The sequence below is a fragment of the Trachypithecus francoisi genome, unplaced genomic scaffold, assembly GCF_009764315.1.
Source record: "Trachypithecus francoisi isolate TF-2019V2 unplaced genomic scaffold, Tfra_2.0 Lachesis_group1, whole genome shotgun sequence".
NCBI lineage: Eukaryota > Metazoa > Chordata > Mammalia > Primates > Cercopithecidae > Trachypithecus > Trachypithecus francoisi.
The window spans coordinates 91,547,643-91,565,406 of NW_022681454.1; the positions used below are offsets into that span (position 1 = coordinate 91,547,643).

Consider the following 17,764-nt stretch of genomic DNA (forward strand, 5'->3'; position numbering starts at 1 on the left):
GACCCCTTTCCTAGTATGAGTTTAAAACAAAAAGGAAAAAAACCTTCTCTTTATATTTCTGTCTCCACTATTAGAATATATATTTTCTTTTCTACGAAGTAATGTATCTTATTTGAAATTTATGTTATGTGCTAAGTATAATAATTAAGACCTAAGACATGTAAGAGCCTGACATATATGGTACATCCCAAACATAATCTAAGATATTAATAGCTATTATTTGAACAGCATTTCATAATTTGAAAAAATAGTTTTACTTCAGTATTACTTCTAATAGTATTTTGCTTGAACTTTCAAAACTTCTGCAATTAAGTTTTAGTATTATTCATAATTTGCAGATATGAAAACAAAACTTCAGGGACATTAGATGATTAACTCAAGGAAAGTTATTATTATAATTGAAACTGAAGTTATATAATATTTAGATAGGCAGAGGTCAGAGGTAAAGTCATTTCAGAGACCCCAAAAAAACAAAAGTCTGGGGATGAAAGCAGTTATGACATATGTTGTGGGACATAAAAACATGCATTTTGGGTAGAATAGGGAATTTAAAAGAAATACGTCAATTGTTCATCTCTTATCTGCAAAATCAATCATCTTTTATTCTCTTGCAATTGTAAGAGTTCAGTTTTCTACATATTCATCCAATATTGTTCCAAATTTCAGGTTATATGATCATGCCTCAATATAGGTATTTGCCTTAAACATTTAAGAACATATTGCTTTCTTGTCATTTGATCATCTGAACAATATGAGTTCTACTTAAATTGATTATTTAAATTTTGGCTTACAGTGCCGATTTTTTAATATAATGTTTTTCTGGAATATCTGCATATTGTGCATACAGATAAAGTGTACCCTTTGCTTATTTTCAGAGGACTCATAAAAAATAAAACTACCTAGGCAACATATGTGTTGATTGAAGGTTGTACCAATTTTTATGTTTTTAGTATATTTTCTTTCAGTGTGAATATTTTACATGTGATATGCAAAAAATTTACAAACACTCTCAAAATAAGTATCAGTGACTCAGCAAGAAAAGGCAAAAAATAAGCAGTGAATACAAGAATTGTAATTGGAATACTTCTCAAATGAAGAATATGTGAAGATTTTATACACATAATATAAGCTCTAATATTAAAAAATATGAAAGCACTACCAAAAGAGATGACCATGACATGAGACATTGGTCAATTAATTTACCATATATACAACAATGTTCCCTCTAATTGTAAGTGAAAGGAGATGTTAATAAGATGTGCTGTAGAAATAATTAGACAGAAGAGAATCAGCAGGGGAAAGATATCATTATAACAACTTCAAGTTCTCTTTTAGACATAGTTATTCTAAATTCTATATTTACCTACATGTTTATGTGTGTGCGTGTGTGTGTCTGTGTCTGTGTCTGTGTATTATTGTGTAGAAAGCAGCTTAAATGAATGTTATTAAGTATTGTAGGCAGAATAATATCTCCCCAATATGCCCATGTTCTAATCCCCCAAACCTGTGAACATATTACCTACTTGCAAAAAGGACTTTGTGGATATAATTACATTAAGGATTTTGAAATGGGGAGATTTTCCTAGATTATCTGGGTGGTTATATTGTAATCATAAGGGTTCTTATAAGAGGGAGATAAAAGTGTCAGAGCAGGATAGAAATTTTTTGGTGCTACAACTGCTGACTTTGAAGATGGAAGAAAAGGGTATAAGCTGAGGTATGCGGTTATCGCTAGAGACTGGAAGAAAAGCCTCCATCCAGAAGGAACACAGCAGTGTTGAAATATTTATTTTAGCTCCATAAGATCCATTTCGGTTTTTCGGCCTCAAGGATTATAAAAGAATGTATTCATGTTTAGGTAAGCCACTAAGCTTTTGGTAATTTGTTGCAGAGTCAATAGGAAAGTAATAAAAGAGTCAAACATTTTATGGTACCAATAAGGTATAAATTTAAGTCAGAATTTATTATTTAGTCATAAGATCAGCATATACGATTAACACTGCCTACAAATATTTCACCAGAATTATTTTAGATTAGAAATAAACATGTTTAGGGGATGTAAAATTTAAGCAAAGGAAGTGATTTAATTAGAAAAGGCAACTTCCATTTTGGAAGAAACTTTCAAGTCAAAGTGAACTCATTGTTTCAGCTTTATTTTTGTGGAGCTTAAGTTTATGAACAGGACCAGAGAACTGTACAACTGAATTAAAACGTCAATGTACTGGAAATAACTGAAGTATTGGGTTCAATCTCATGTCCATATTATACACACTATTGTTTTGAGGTCACAGAACATGAAATCTCTGGGTGCTTTCACCCAGCAAAATGCACACGTCAATAGAGGCAAAGTTTTGCAAAAGATTGTGAAATTTTTTTACTGTTTTATTCCCATGTTGGCTAACACTGAGAAACTTATATTCTCAGCTGGATAAAACAAAATATTTTGGGCCAATATTTATGCCAGGATAAGTGAAGAAATAAAAAAGAGTCACTCAAAGGATATCCTAGGTGAAAGCATTTTGGTCAAACAAATTTACAAATCAAATAGGGTATAAAAATGAATTTCCTTAATTTTAACCATAATTTACAAATATTTTTGCATAGTATAATTGCAGAAATGGGTCCATGATTTCAGCAATAAAAGACACTCTGCCAAAATATTAATATTATCTTCCTAAATTGTCTCTTCAAAAGCATCACATTTTGTTAATATTTTCTTATCCATGCTCTTTAGAACAAACATTTTAAGAGATAGCATGTAGTAGTATTTAAAGCTAAAAAATCTTAGTTTTTATGGCTAAGACTTTGAGCCACTTTGCAAATAAAAATAAATTTTAATTGAGCCTTAGGAGTATGAAAATAATCAGTAAATTGAACCTGCATAAAAAATTCTGAGGGAACTATTGTCAAGGAACTATACTAAAAATTTACTATCATGGAATGTGGAATAAATATTTATTGGAATCTTCTTTAACCCAAATGTCAGTTTAGTGCATACTCATACAGTTAGTGATTGCAGTTATTTGTGAGATACAGTATTGAATATACATTTAATATTTTGGGGAAGTTGATTAGCTTTCCTGAATATTTGAAATCCTAGATTCTTAGATTTGAAGGAGACCTCCAAAATGGTCTTCTGTTCTAAATTGCAACATTCCATTTGGCAATACTCCTGATAGGTGACCATCCAGCCCCAGTTTGAAAAATACCGTGAATAATCTTCTTGATCTCACATTGGCAAACATAACAGAAATAGGATAAAACAAGATATTATTTTAAAATTACCTTGTGCTGTTGTTTGTTCACTGTATCACTATCGTTGCATTAGTCTGTAGTTGAAGGTATTACCTACAAAACTCAAGCATTTTTCCACTATTTTATTCTTTATTGCATCTAAAAATGTATAGTCTATGTTATAAATGTATTGTAATATTTATATCACCAGGTATAGTGAAGTATAATCTTAATAAATCCCGTTAATGTCTGACCTGACACCTTGTAGATGTACAACAAATGTTGGTCCTGTTCACTTTTCAGTTTTGAAAATACAATATTTCATCTGATAGATGCTGAGGGTTCTATTGACAATTCTTCAACTTTAAACATAATTTCAATTAAATATAAGCATAATTTTCATCAGATTTAATATGACTTCAATGTTATGACTAATTATTTAATATAATTTATATCATCTAATATTTGATTTAACAATATAAATTTGAATGCCACTTATGTCTCTGAAAGAACTTACAATTTTTTGAAAATTCATTCAGTTATAGTTTCTAATTTGATAAAATTAGAGATTTTTAGGATGCACTTTTTTTTCGCATTTCATGGAACTTATCCTTTTCATTTATAAGTTCTTTAAAAATTTTTTTAACCACAGTTAGATATTTTCATTTTTAGGAGTTACAGCATACTTTAAGAATTTTAAAAAATGGCTTAATGTGTGCTACTCATGTGATAGTTGCACTAAAATCCTAGACTTCGTCATTACACAATTTATCTATTTAACTAAAAACTACTTGTACCCCTAAAACTACTGAAATAATACAATTTTTTAAAATGAATAAAAAGAAGTGTCAATGAATTTTTGTCATTTTTCACATTGGCACTGTTATTGGTAGCCCATAAACTATAAAATTCATGAGGCAATTGTAGATATACAAAGTTATGTATAAATCTGATTCATAGACAATCTTACAAATTCTTACCACGGTAAGAAAAATGAATGGAAGTATAATAGCAACTTTGAGAATAAAAACTTATATAACTATTTTTGTACAATACATTTCTCTTTAGCAGGAATCAAGGTTTTAATTTTTTTGCTTGTTGTTTTCTTACATTTTTATTTCGTATTTATTTATTTATTTATTTATTTGAGACAGTCTCGCTCTGTTGCCCAGACTGGAGTGCGGTGGCATAATCTTGGCTCACTGCAACCTCTGCCTCCTGGGTTCAAGTGATTATCACGCCTCAGCCTCCAGAGTATCTGGGACTACAGGTGCGCGCCACCAAGTGTGGCTAATTTTTGTACTTTAGTAGAGATGAAGTTTCACCATGTTGGCCAGGTTGGTCTCAAACTCCTGACCTCAAGCAATCCACCCGCCTTGGCCTCCCAAAGTGCTGGGACTATAGGCATGAACTATTGTGCCTGGCCTGGAATCAAGGTTTTAGTCCACCTGGTACCATATCTAAGATAAATCATAGAGCATTTAGTTACTTAATCCAAAATATCTTTTTGCAGTATGCATCTATCCTTGAAATCCTTGAAACCAAAAGTATCATTTTCTAACTAGAAATGTAGATTTATACTATAATTTTTCTTTTAAATAATAGTAAAACATATCGATATCATTTTTTTTACTCTGACTCCAGTGTATAAGCATTAGTAAAGGAAAATTCTGTGCTTTAGTATATTTCATACCTAAATTTTCTTTTACTTAATATTTTCAGTATTATCTGTAAAATTGCTTTCATTACCATTTCTTTTGTATTTTATATGTTATACATACATTAAAACAAAATGTGAGGGAAGACATTATTTTTGTAATTGTCTATTCACTGAGATAAACTGAAATGTATATCAAATCAGTCATTAGCCCTCAAATTTACCTAAATGATTCCAAATATCCTGGTATTTCTCAAAAACAAATTGACTTAGTGTTTGTGTTTTTCTCTAGAGGTCCAGAATTGTATTGATGGCTGAATAATGAGTCAGGAAATTTGACCTATATGATTTTTTTCTTCACGAACTCATGCCAGTTAGAGTAACTGCATTTTATATTATAATTTTGTTGTAAGATATAAACAGGTGACAATTAAAGTAAAATCATATGAAAATGGGAGACATATTTAACAATGTAACTATCATTGAACAAAAGTCTGTTAACAATTTAAAAGCAGTGAAAAGGTAACCAAATAATTCAAAATCGTGAAGTATTTCTTCACGCTTAGATTCATTTTTAAAACTTTACTTATCTATAATTAGAGACTGTGACATTCAGTCATCTGAGAGGCAATACCAGTAAGGATCATCTACCAAATTTTTAGGACTTGAGAATAGGCATTTTGTATAAGTAAACTCCAGTTGTTTGCTGCCTACAATATTCCATATATTAAAAACAACATGTGCCAAAACGTCTTCACCTTAGAAAATCTGTACAAACTTTATGTGAACGTTAATGAATGTTATTTTTAGCAATAGCTTATTAGGAACCCTGATTTTCAAATAAGTATGTGAAGATCTTTAATATATGAATATCAGCATTTTCCCAAGAAAGGTAAGTGGATGTTTATTATCTGTGAGTCAGATATATGTCAGTTTAGACATTTAAAAATAAATCACTTTAATTTGATGTTGTAATACAGATTATAAAAACATCCTTAAGCCATGAAAATGATCTGCCAAATCAGATAAATAAAAAGAGTGAAACAGATTTAATCAAAACATTCTTTCCATGGGAGGAGGGTGTTTTTGGTGATAGGAACTCTCTTCCCTGAGAAAATGGAAATGTATTTGATTTTAAAAATTAGAATCAACACATGGATGAAACCATAAGAAATAGAAATGCAAATTTTACATGTATATTTTCATTACACTATTGCCACTGTGATTTTAAATGCAGTATTTCAATACCAACAATGAATTTAACATAATACCTCTGTTTTAATAAAGCAACTTTATATGGTGATTTTTGTTTTCTTATCCAAGCTGATTTATATATAATGATGATAAGATCACTAGCATCAGAGGAATGAAAACTTGATTTATGCTGTGCAGGTACACATCTCTTTATAAATAATCTTGCAACTTGATACAGAAAGTGTCTATAATTCTGGCATGTTTGACATTCCCATTCAGTCCAACAACTCGTTGACATATACTTAATTTGCTACTTCTTGAAGGTGTTGCTTGAAGTTTCCTTCTAGTTGACAGGTGTTTGACAGTTCAGTATCACTCAGAGCTTAACAAAATGGGAAAAGAATGCATTTTCTGAACCCCTATGGAATATCCATTTTATGTCATTTTATGACTTTGATAGTATCCAGGACTCATTTCTGTTCCTCTAGATAGTCAATAACATGCACTTTTACTTGTGGCTTTTTAAGATATGTGTACATACCTTTAGATTTCCATCAGACTCTATCTTGAAATGTCAAATATTTATGTCCTGCAGTTCTTAAACTATAACTGATGTTTACAATATGGACTGTGAAGGAAATTAGATAAAAATATGTTTCCTAGTCTCCCATTGTTTTAGTCAATTTAGGCTCTTATAGCAAATTACCATAGACTGGAATGCTTAAACAACAGACATTTGTGTCTAGCAATTCTGAAGGCTAGACATGTGAGATCAAAAGGTCAGCATGGTCAGGTTCTGGGGCAAGCCCTCTTCCTTGTTACAAACATCCAACTTATATCCTCACATAGCAGAAAGAGAGCAAGCTATACAGGTACTTAATTTCATTAATAGGCTCTACTTAATTATCTCCCAAAGGCCCTACCTCCATATGCTGTTCAGATTAGATTTCAACATGTAAAAGTGTTTGGATATACAAATATTCGGTTCATAACACCTACCATTTCTATATTTTAACAAGATGTAAAAATAGAAATATTCATAATACAAATAATGCTCTTAGTATCTGGTACAACTGACAAATTATTTCAGCTGTTTTGCTTTTGAATACATATTTATATCCATGCAGATTTATCAGAATTCTTCATGTAACTTCAGTACACACACACACACACACACACACACACACATTCACACACACTTTTTAAGATGTAAGCATATGATTTCATTTTAGAAGCAAGCAGAAGCATATTGTACGTCAGTGTCCACAGATAGAGTACCTAATATAAAACTGAGTTTCTAAAGGAAACATATTTTAGGTGAAAATCTGTTTAGCTTACCAGTATCTATGTAATATGTGCAAAATCCTTAACATCAAATTGAAAGATCCCTTGTAATTGATCTTACCATATATTTCTAGCCTAATTAATCTTCTACATTTACCCTGCCAGTTCTCTGTTCCTACTCATTGATTCCCTAACAATGTAAGGAGAGTTCCTTTGTTAAGCCATTCACAGAAAGTTTTCCCTGTTCTTATCTATCTGGAAAAAAAAAAGTCCTCTATCCTTAGATATGTAACCCAAAGTCCATGAAGCATTTTACTGATACTTTCATTTTCTGTTACAGCACTTGCTATTTCTTTGATGCCATGGGGTGGGCACATTTTGTATTCATGTCTTGTATTATTGCTACTTGATCCTTAGATTGGATCTTATTTTATTTTTGATGTATGTGGTAGTCTGAGGCCCTCAAACAGATAGAACCCACACAATAATTTGAAGATAGAAAGTTTAATATAAAGAATCAGTAGATATAATACAGTATTTATGTAATGGAAGATTAGCTATTAATAACTAAAGATGACTCTAAATAATATAACAATAGTAATTATAAGGAGAAACCATTGCCTCTGAAGCTGAGAGGCCCCCCAAAAAACCTCCTTACCCTCAGAAAGGCTGATATCCAAACTTTATTTGCAAGGACATGCCTGTGGCTCACTGACTGGTGGACAAATTGTTGAGGTGCTGGGACAGCAGGACTTGTTGGAAATGTTTTCCTCTGGGATTCCAAAAAAATCACCCATAGGGAGGATCCTCACCAGCAGTACTCCTCTTCAAAGTCATCTAAGGGGTGCCATCTACGTAGAGGTGCCTCACTGGCAACACTCCACTGCTATGCCATCTCAGAGAGGAATGGAAAATGCTATCCACAAGGAGACTGCACATTGAAAGTTAATGCAAAGCCACGTAAGGGGTGTGGAAGACGCCATCCACAGAAAGTGCTGAGCTTCAGAACTCACTGAAAAGCCATTAGACAGAGTGTCTGGGTGCTTCTAGCCACCATGTGCTATAGGAGCCAGGTATTAAAGAAGCCGCATGCTGAGAGGAGCAAACTAGGACCAGAAAGATAAACCTTTCTTCCTCTAGTGTCCCTCCAATGTCATGTACTCACAGAGCTCAAAATGTGCAAGTTTACAAGGAAGAAATATTTATCAAATCCATCTCCATTATTGTAGAGCAGGCAATGGGGGGTGGATTTGGATGTGATAATCAATATATTCATAATTGGCACAATATACTTATTTATTGACTCTGAACAAATCAGAATTTCTTACAAGATAGAAATACATTCTTATCATTCCTTTTGTGCCCAGGAATTTTTAAAAATCTCAAATAAATATTACTATATTTCTCCATTTTATTATTATTAATATGATATAAACTTTATCTTTGACATTTTATGTGCACAAGATATGTCCTAAGCATTAAAGATAACTGTGTTACATAAGTGCACATTATTTTGCTTAGTAGTATGTGTATGAGCATGTGTAGGCATGTATGGGTGTATATAAAGTCAATATTTGGTTTATGAGTGACCAATTTAAAAATTAATAAAATGGTTTGCTGAAAGCTAGAAGGTAGCTACTTTAAACATCAGAAAGACAAATGACAAGTCTTGGTATCAGCTAGTTAAAAATATAAGTTTCTACCTTTGAAAAGATCATGCCACACATTGATTTTTCTATTAATTTAAATAAAGGCAGGTATAGGAAATTTACTTTAGGTTTCCATCTTTGAATGTTATAAAATGTTGTACTAATACATATTGATTTCTGAAATGTTATAATCTTATTATATTTAAAGATTGGAGCTGGATGTAGTGGCTCATGCCTGTAATCCCAATACTTTGAGAGGCAGAGGCAGGGGGATTGCTTGAACAAAGGAGTTCGGTACCAGCCTGGGCAACATGATAATACCTCATCTCTACAAAAAAAAACAAAATAAAATAAAAACTAACTCGGCATTGTGGTGTGTACCTGTAGTCTCAGCTACTTAGGAGGCTGAGGTGGAAAGATCTCCTGAGCCCAGGAGGTTCATACTGCAGTGAGCCATGATCATACCGCTGTACTCCAGCCAGGGTGACAGTGCAAGACCCCGTCTCAAAAAAAAAAAAAAGAAAAAGAAAAAGAAGGAAAAAAGCACAACCAACCAAACAAACAAATGAACAAAAATCCCCCACACAAACGAAAGAGCAATATTATTTTTTAAAGTACATTTTACTAAAGATAGACCTTAACCCATTTATGCCTAGTGTATTTTAACCGATTTGTCTTCAAATGTATTCACATTAAAACCTTATTATTGCTCATACATTAATGCATGTTTCCTTGTTTTCAGGTTTATGTATACTGATTGTCTGTTATATAGCCAGGCAAAATAAATGTCAGAGTTTGATAAAGGCTTCCATAGGGAGAAAGGACGAGTGTTTGCATATGAAGGTTAAATATGCTAAAATCACAAAAATTACAAATATCTTAGGTATTTTCTAAGAAACAATGAATAAATATTTGCTACTAAAAGAGTTCTGGCATTTGATTCATGTGATCTAGATTCAAATTCTATTTTTATCATTTACTGTTTGATAAAATAACATATTTAAAGTTTACATAACTCTTCTGGAAAATAGGAATTCTAAAGTACTAGTTTATGAAAGAGTTTTTGTGGATTTAGTAAAAGATGAAACTCATTAACAACTTATAAAGCTCTGTTGTATTGAAAATTGAGGAGAAATAAATTTATAATAAATAAAAGCTGATAAATTTTAAAACAAGGATATAGTGTACATATACCAGCAATTCTTCTTTCTCTTCTAAGATTCACTTTGTACATAACTACCTAGCTGCCCTTCATGTACCTTAGAAATTCATCTACTATCTTCAAAATCCCCTCAATGACCTTCACTAGTTACACAATTCAGGGACCCAGGAGTCACCGTTAACCCTACACTGCTACATTCACATCCAGTTGGCCACTAAGTCATGTTCAGTCTGTCTTTTTAAATTCAATGTAGTATGTTTCCTTCTTCATATTTACCCTTAAAATTTTCTTTAACTTTAAATATCAGCAATTATATATTTGTTTTTCTTATTTGGCTTAATTCATTTAGTTTTTCACTGCATTTTATCCCTGTTCTTATCAGCTACATTGCTGTGGGTTTAAAAATTATAATTCGATCATATTATTCCTCTCTACAAAGCTTTTAGTGCCATTCTCTCAATACACCTTACTCCTATTGCCTTCAGGATAAAGTTTATACTTATCCTAGATGACATTACTTTATCCATAGGATGACCTTACCAAAACTTTTAAGTTCTAGTCTTCACCTACCTGTCCAGCCGTATCTCCCATAAGGCCATCTCTCCCCATAAATATCTAATGCTCAATTTTGAGAGAATTGCTGACAATTCCTTGAGATTGTTTTTTATGCTTCCTTATTTTTTCAAATCTTATATTTTATCTGGAATGCCATTATAATAATGTTTAATTGATTTGTATCAAAACTACTGTGATTTGTTGAGGGCTTACCTTATGTTAGATATTTGCCAGTTTTTTTTTTTAATTTATTTTTTGTTTTTGTTTTTTTTAGAGAGAGATGGTGTCTCACTATATTACCCATGCTAGTCTCAAACTCCTTGGCCCAAGTGATCCTCTCCCTTGGCCTCCCAAAGTGTTGAGATTATAGGTGTGAGCCATTGTACCCAGCCTTGCCATATTTTTTACACATATTATTTAATCTAGGTTCTATGGCAATTTAGTGCAGAAACAATTACAGGGAAGTTTTATTTTATGTCCAAGTTTACAGAATTATAAGTGGTAGAGTCAGGCCAATGTTATGTTTGTCACTAAAAACTATGCTATCCAAAAGATGCTGCAAAACTGATCTCAATCATATTTATCTGTGCGAAACCTTTTCTGACACATCTACACATGAGATATTGATAATCATGTTCTTTTTTTATGTTATCACTATATCCACAACTGTTTCTGTTATCTCACATGTCACACTAAACTTCAACTGTGAACTTTATGTCTGTTATTCCAACTTATCTATAAACTGATAAGCAGAATAACAGTATTTTAAAAATCATACCCTCTTGCCCAGTGTATAGTTAGTTCTCAGTAAATTACATTTGAATGAATGAATGAATGATACAGATTCCTTCTTTTATTTTGTATTCAACTTCACCCATACAGGAGAGACTGGAAGTGTAATTAGCTATTATCTTCATATTCAGAAAACATTAAAAAAAGAAAAATGGCATTTGAGATGGTTGTTGAAAGATAATGATGGAGAATTTTGACAGGTGGAGGTAGAATGAGAAAAGACATTACAAACGAAGGCCCAACTTAATAAGAGCTATTTTGCCTCTACTAACGGACAGTTAACAGTCTGATTTGGTGTATTGCCTGGAAATGATCTTGCTCACAAACTTATTAGCTGTTCAATTTACTTTTAAGTAAATGGGCAAGTGGCAAATACATGAGGAAGTCAGAGGAACCTTTCTTATATTAACTTCAGGAGTTGCTATACCATTGAAATCTCTTACCTCACCCAAAACAGCCCGTCTGGGAGTGCTCTTTCATACTTATGTCTCTTCTGGGTGTGTGAGGCAAACATGAAGGTTATATCAGACACATATGAATATATTCAATGAATTTCTGTCTATGGACAACTACCCTTTTGCAATACATATTTGAAGCATGTTTTCTACATGAATAATGTCTTGAAGCCCAAATTATATAATTGTATCTGTAATTTATATGCTTGATATACCCTTCACAATAATTCTGTAGCATATCTTTTTCTCATTTTTAAATATTTATGAAGAAGATTATGTTGCAAGAGCTTCATTCTCACTAATATATGCCTGAATGCTGTGATACGTTAGTAATGGGCACTGAATCAGAACTATTTATTTCTATCCTACACCAAAGTCCTTGTTTTATAAACTAGGCAACTTTACTACCAGCATGAGCATGAGCAGGAGCAGGAGCAAATGTTATGGCAACAGGAAAGCATACTATCATTCAGAGAATTTTCTAGAAAATGGATAATTTTGGACAAATCTGAGATTCTCAGTGCTGTTTATACATCACAATCACCCATGGGAGGTTTTAAAACTTATGCTCTGACATAACCATAAACCTTCTCCACAGACAAATTCAACCCCAATTGCTGAGAGAGGGGTCCTTGTATCAGAAGTTTTTAAGCTTCTGAGTGATTCTAATGTGCAGCCAGTACTGAGAACCACTGGACTGAAATAAAGGGCACATGCATGGGGGCGGCATGAAGAGTGAATAGGGTTTCAAAAGGAATATTAGAATCAGATTGGCAGGATAAAACGCCAACAGCCTCACTCAGTAACTATGTGACCTTGGGTTAATTACTAAACTTCTTGAAATCTCTATTTTCCTGTAAGATGGGGATAAACTAAAACATGTAAAATACTTAACATTTGGAGTCAGTTTAATTAATGGTATTCTTACTATTCAAAAAAAAACACAAAATACATTTGAAAAATGGTAATAGGACTATGTTGTGGAAATATTTGACTACTAACTGAAGGAAAGGATATTACTATGATAACATAGATGACAAAAGCAAATCAGAGATATATTTTTTGCTCAGATGCTTACAATATTTATGATTTTTCTTTTTATATCTTATTTGCACTTAAGTAATCTTTGGTATTAAGCAGTTTTTAATTGCAATAAGCTTATAAATTATTAGTACTCTATAATGAAGAGAAATGATAAAAGTCTGTCTTGTTTTGATAATATATGAATAATAGTGAGAATTACAATGTGGTTTCTTTTACTAAGCATCAGATATTTTTCAGATGAATAGAATTTTGATGAGTTAACTACCAATTGCATAGTACCATTTACAATCTCATTTTTGAAAGACATTGCTTGTCTTGAAACAATCTAGAACTGACAAATGACAGTATAAGATACTCTGCTTTGCATATTAAAAGACTTTCACATTCAATTCTCATTTGGTTCTGCCCATAGCCCTGAGACATGCAAATTAATGAGTTGTATAAGGTTTATTGACTTTTAGGGGAGCGGGCTATGACAAGAACCCTTCCCTTCTAACTTTGAATGTAATGCTTCTTTTATGACACACATACTTATTTGGAATATGTTGAAAGTCTAGAAACTAAGAGTTAATATGTAGGCAAAAGAATCAGTGCAATGCTATGAACTCGGTGTGAGTAGATCTTAGGGATCCTAAAGGACACTCTAATGCCTTGCAGATTTAAGCTGAAAGTCAGAGAATCAGTTAAGATAGCAGAAACCTAAAATTTCTCAAAATATCAAACAGGCAGAGTTAACTCTACCAGAGTCCGAATGACTCAAAACACTGTTAGCAGCAAATGAAGACAAAGAAAGAAAACAGCACTATGCAACCTCTGGTTTGCTTATGGTACTTACTAGAAGTGAATAGTCTTGGCTGCAATGAACTTTGTAGAAAGTATTTTGCTTAGAGAATGTCAGAATCCTATAAATACCACGGAAGTGGCGGGTGGCGTAATGTCTTCTGCAGTCTCATTTCAGCAGATAAACTTCTTTGGTTCTATTTAGGATGCATTCTATGCACTATGGTCAATGTTTCAGGCAACAGGGATGTATATACAAATATCTTCAACCTTCTATTAATTTCAGGTTCAATTTCTACTGAAATCAATATCTATTCAATTTATAATTAATAATCTTATTTTAAATTGTACAAAATTCCTATTCTCTTGTAACAATATAATATCAGATGTCTAAAAATCTAATCTGATTTTCAAGTTAACAAAATAACCTAGAAGCAATATGCTAATCAACTTCTCTAATATATATACTTAAGATAAAACAGTTAATTATAAACAACCTATACATGGAAGGATGAATAAAGTATGTGATTTTACTTAATATAGTGATAAAGAAATTGATAGAGTAAATTTAATTAACTGTATATATAGCCTATTTGAAATTTAGGTATACTCCAAAGGTAGATATTTTGAATTGATGTGTTTAACTGGTTTAATTCAACATAATTTAAGCCAGCTATTTCATAAAATTTTGTTTATTTCAAAAGTAATGAGGGCTTCTTGTAAGTAATTCCAGTGCAAAAATATGTGGAGCAAAATGCAACATTAAGAAGTACACCAAAATTACGATGGTCAATGCCTCTGGCAATGAGGGAATGGGCTTAGAAGAGAGAACAAAATGGTTGACAACCTTATCTGTCATGCTTAATATATTTTATAAATAAAGTTAAAATGATGAAATGTTTCTATTGATAATCATGGATTCTATGTAAGAATTCGTTACAGTATTTTTGTAGCTGTTTGTGTTTTTTAAGTTTCTCAAAAGTGTTTAAGATTTAAATTTGACCATGTTACTAGGTAATTGAGCTTGATTTAAATTAATTCCCTGGAGTTATATAAATAGAATATTAAAATAATATTTTTAACTCTACGGGCATTCACTTCCATATTCATTAATATAATACAAGAAACCAGATAATTCTACTGTGATAAACTTACAAATTGTGTTGGAATCTTCCTGCATATAGCCCACCCCCTCAATAAGGCACCATAAAAGCTCTTTTAAGTAATGTTCTCTCAATCATAAGAAAACACACATAGCAAGAACAAAAGGCAGTGATTCCTTTTTCCATTTCCATGTAACTTGTCCTCAAGCTAAGCAGTCCTGCAACTGAAGCAAAACTGTGTTTCATAATATGAACAGCCACTTAAATACTTTCTCCCCATCTCTTTATGTTTCACTGCGGGGAAGTTAATAATTATTGAAGTAGGAAGATTATTTTTTAAAAAATCAAAAAGTCAGTTTAAAACAACCTAAAATTCTGCCATAAATGTCTAGCAGGTGCTGATGGTCACCTGCCACACTTGCAACAGATTGTTTATGTATCCAGCTGTCTAGCCATCAGCAGACCAGAGAGGTGCAATGGGGAGGCTCCACCTTGCTGCAGATTCTGATAACTTCTTGCTTCATTTCTATGATGATCTTGCCTTCTAAGTCCCAGATCTTGATGCCAAGGCCTGTGGTAGCTCAGAACCAGTAGCAGTTGGGGCTCAAGCACAGGACATTGACGATTTTCTCACCATATAGCATATCATGGTGGTTGCCTGTGTTGAGATCCCATGGCATGTTTTGGTCAGCATTGCCTCCAGAAGCACAGAGGGATTCATCTGGAGAGACAGTCACAGTGTTCAGATGGCCCGTGTGGCCAACGTGGTTCATCTTCAGCTTGCAGTTAGCCAGATTCCATACCTTGACCAACTTGTCCTAGCTACAGAGATGATAGTGTTGCTGTTAGGTGAAAAGTGGACATAAGCCACCCACTCTGAGTGGCTCTCCACCTGGACAATGTATTTGTATATACTCAGGGTTATAACCATGACATGATGGTTTTATCTCAGAATCCAGGGACAGTCTTCTGGTTGTCAGTGGAGAAGGCCACACTCAACACGTCCTTGGTATGGCCTAGAGATCCTCTCATAGCGGTGCCTTGTGTGAGCTCCCAGAAGCACAGGTTTCCATCTCAGGAGCCTGAGAGGAAAAAGTGGCCATCTGAAGAGATTATTTTGTCATAGACAAGGTGGGAATGACCCTTCAGGGCATGCTGTGGGATGCCATAGTTGGTTTCATCCCTGCTCAACATCCACATGATAATGGTTTTGTCTCAAGAGGAGAACTGTATCATGTCCAGGGTAGTAGCGATCTGGTTACGCAGCTATCCTGGCCTTTGAGAGTGTCACAAAGGGTCATCTGCTCTGTCGTGGTGGTGAGGTCAGGTGTCACTGCAGCAACGAGGATGCCACTGGGTAGCTCAGAGAGACCAGAGGGACAAACACCACAGCAGTCCTGCCACAGCCCTGCCACAAAAAAGTGAACCAGGCAGGGACATTTTAATACATGAAAAGTACAAAGTGTAGGCATAGGATGGAATAGTTTCAGTAATTTAGAGTCTATGTGAAGGGCAATATTGGAGAAGGTAATTATGTACAAAAGTATCTTGGAGTGGGTTGAATTGCTTGCCCTTTGCCCTTTATGAGTCGTGTGTGTGTGTGTGTGTGTGTGTGTGTATAAATATATATATGAGAGAGAGAGAGAGAGAGAGAAGTTGTCTATTGCCAATTCATACGAGGATTAAAATTATGAACTATGAACATTTCATGGCAGAATTTTTGCCAATAAATTATTAAACATTAATAATTTATTGAATCCGTAATAGGTGACATGAGAGGAACTGACTCAGGGAAGCAAATTAGGCTGTCCATAGTCACACAGACAGAAAGGTTGGAAACTGGATGGCAACACAGGTCTCTTTGACTAGAAAATTCCAATCCATCTTCTTGTCACCTAAATAGTACTTATATTTATTAGAGACGGAGTCTCGCTCTGTGCCCAGGCTGGAGTGCGGTGGCCGGATCTCAGCTCACTGCAAGCTCTGCCTCCCGGGTTCACCCCATTCTCCTGCCTCAGCCTCCCGAGTAGCTGGGACTACAGGCGCCCGCCACCTCGCCCGGCTAGTTTTTTGTATTTTTTAGTAGAGATGGGGTTTCACCGTGTTAGCCAGGATGGTGTGGATCTCCTGACCTTGTGATCCGCCCATCTCGGCCTCCCAAAGTGCTGGGATTACATGCTTGAGCCACCGCGCCCGGCCACTTACATTTATTAGAAGCAGTCACTCAAAAGTTCTAGATAAAAATATATCTAGATCACTGTACAATAAAAAACATCTTACATCTTCCTTAAATTATGATTAATTTTAGTGTGTCAGTAATAAGAATAATATAAATTAGTTGTTTGGTAAAGAGGTACTAATCTGATAAGCTCTGAAATTCCTTCAAGCCCTTTTGTTTATTTATCTTTCCATGGATAGGAAAATGGCCACAAAATATAAGAAGGATGTGACTATTTTCCTAGGAGTGTGTATTGTCCACCCCTGTGCCTGACAGGTCGTACTTTTTGTGATGACTCCAGAATACTCTCTATCCTATCAGGAATTCCTTCCAGTGTTGATAATGAAATTGAGAATAGGGACTGGTGGTAGTAAGAACAGGGATGGTGTCTATGGGGTTGCCTAATAACTAATATTGTGGGCAGTATCTAATACAAAGGGATTTTCAATCTGACTGGTAATTCATGGGAGATAGGATAAAGTGAAATATCTCTGAAATGTATGAGCTAGATAATGAAGGTTAGGCCAGGTAAACAGAAATGTTAGGAGTTGACCTATAGGCTAAGAAAGATGTAGAAAAAGGCATTTTTGCCTGCTTAGGCTGAGGTTCTCTTCCTTTTTAAATAGAATCTGTAAGA

At 33.7% G+C, this 17,764-nt stretch overlaps 1 protein-coding gene and 1 pseudogene across 1 annotated transcript in view; one reads left to right on the top strand and one right to left on the bottom strand.

Annotated features, from left to right (window-relative positions):
- Positions 1-17,764, top strand: part of GRID2 (glutamate ionotropic receptor delta type subunit 2) — a 1,540,711-nt gene that overhangs the window by 525,772 nt on the left and 997,175 nt on the right. The gene's annotated exons all lie outside the window — the stretch shown is intronic.
- Positions 15,298-16,213, bottom strand: LOC117086253 (annotated as a pseudogene).